We start from the raw sequence: 2,500 nt of genomic DNA, 5'->3' as shown, positions 1-2,500 counted from the left end.
TTAGCAACTGACCTGCATGGACCTCCAAAGCTGGACACAACAACCCTCAGAGATGCTATTCCATGACGATCCAAAAAGTGGATGGCCTAAAAGTGTCCCTTTTACACAATCACAGATCAGTCATGAGAGTTTACGCTATTTTAATTTCCATAACTTGTGAAAATAAACCATCAACTACTCCTCTAGGTAGTGATGGGTGCTTTTGAAGCAATGCTTCATAAAGCTTTGAATCCTTAACGAATCTTTAGTTTCAAATTGGAGATTTAGAGTTTCAAGTCAAATTTGGCAAGGTCACATGATTTTAGTAAATGAGACTTTGTTTTCATCATAACATTTTCAAAATATTTCTAAAAATCCAGTGCGATCCAAGGGCGATCTGTGTAATACAATAAAATCCACAGACATTTAGATCCACAGTTCACTCAGATGGCATGCCTTTTTAATAACCCAACTATTAGTTACTAGACACGGCCCTCACTGCTGATTGGCTGCAAGTGTGTATTGGGAATTTGTCCGACACTGTGGCTTAGTGCTCTTTTCATTACACAACGTCACTCAGAGTACCAGTATTGTAAATGTGGTAAAAAAAAACACAGGAATTTAAATACAGCCACTCAGAAACACAGAATAACGCGCTCACTGTACTCCAACGAAATGGTAAGGTTTACAATCTAATTAACACATATTAAAGTTCTTTAATATTATTAGATGTACAGTACTTAAGTTCAATTTCAAACGGTTTATTTTATTTTCATTTTCATTATTTTCATTTTCATTTTCATTTGCTGCTGCTTTTAGTAGTATGGCAACAAATGTCCTGTAAAATAGTTTATATCTATATAAGAAAAGTTTTCTTCTTGACTGAATAGTCCTGCTGAGTTAAGATGAGAGAGAAGAGCCGAACGTTCTTTTATTGCTTAAGTTTAATTCACTTCAATGGTGCAGATAAGTGATATTGGAGCTCTCTGGAATGATTGTTAATAAAAATGTGCTGTTGCCTTGGTAATGCAAGCATAATGTAAACAGAAGCAACCCATACTCTAAAAGATGTGTTGATATAATAATTCATTATTATCTGCACAATTGGTTTAGACTGTTAAGTCAAGATATAAAACAAAAACAAATGGAATTAAAGCTTTTTCTCTCCTTGTTTTTCTTAAGCATTTTATTTAAACATACAATTTTCAAAATGCTGTACTGTTATTTAATTGATGAGAGAACATGCACATCTACAGCCATATGTGTGAAGCCTGTTGTATTGTTACTGTAGGTGTTTGTTACCAATAAAAAAAAAATAAATAAAAAAAAAATAATAAATATATATATATATATATATATATATATATATATATATATATATATATATATATATAGTTTTTTTTTTGGGGGGGGTTATTTGTAAACGTGACATGTACTGTACCATACTAAACGAAAATAGAACTTTTTCAGAAGAATATTGGAAATACAGTGAAAATGTCCTTAATCCCACTATTTATGGGAGAAATCCTTGAGAAAGAATAAATATTGCAAAATGCATTCACCGGCCACTTTATTAGGTACACTGTACTAGTACCGGGTTGGACCCCCATTTCCTTTAGAACTGGTTTAATCCTTCATACATTTAACCAGGTACTGGAAATATTTCTTAGATATTTTAATCCATATTGACATGATAGAATCGCGCAGTTGCTGCAGATTTGTCGGCTGCACATCCATGATGCAAATCTCCTGCTCCACCACATCCCAAAGGTGCTCTATTGGATTGAATTCTGGTGACTATGGAGGCCAATTGAGTACAGTGAACTCATTGTCATATTCAAGAAAACAGTCTGAGATGATTTGCGATAGATGACATGTCATGTTATCCTACTGGAAGTAGCCATCAGAAGATTGGTACACTTTGGTCATAAAGGGACTGACATGGTCAGCAACCATACTTTTTGCTGTGGCGTTGACACGATGCTCAATTGGTAATAATGGACTCAAAGTGTGCCAAGAAAATATCTTCCACACCATTACACCACCACCACCACCAGCCTGAACCGTTGATACAATGCATGATGGATCCATGCTTTCATGTTCTTGATGCCAAATTCTAACCCTATCATCCGAATGACAGAGCAGAAATCGAGACTCATCAGAGCAGGCAACATTTTTTCAATCTTATATTGTCCAGTTTTGGTGAGCCTGTGCGAATTGTAGCCTCAGTTTCCTGTTCTTAGCTGACAGGAGCGGCACCCGGTGTGGTCTTCTGCTGCTGTAACCCATGCGCCTCAAGGTTCAATGTGTCTTAGCTAAAACCAGTCTGGCCATTCTCCTCTGACTTTTGGCATCAACAAGGCGTTTGCACCCTCAGAACCGCCGCTCACTGTATATTTTCTCCTTTTCAGACCATTCTCTGTAAGCCCTAGAAATGGTTGTGCTTGAAAATCCCAGTACATCAGCAGCTTCTGAAATACTCAGACCAGCCCGTCTGGCACCAATAACCATGCCACGTTCA

At 36.7% G+C, this 2,500-nt stretch overlaps 1 protein-coding gene across 2 annotated transcripts in view; it reads left to right on the top strand.

Annotated features, from left to right (window-relative positions):
- grik3 (glutamate ionotropic receptor kainate type subunit 3) overlaps nt 1–2,500 on the top strand; it is a 216,410-nt gene that overhangs the window by 34,415 nt on the left and 179,495 nt on the right. The window lies entirely within an intron of this gene.

This window comes from Danio rerio, chromosome 16 (assembly GCF_049306965.1).
Source record: "Danio rerio strain Tuebingen ecotype United States chromosome 16, GRCz12tu, whole genome shotgun sequence".
NCBI classification, from domain to species: domain Eukaryota; kingdom Metazoa; phylum Chordata; class Actinopteri; order Cypriniformes; family Danionidae; genus Danio; species Danio rerio.
Note: the sequence above shows the minus strand (reverse complement) of the source record. Positions and strands in the feature narration are given on the sequence as shown.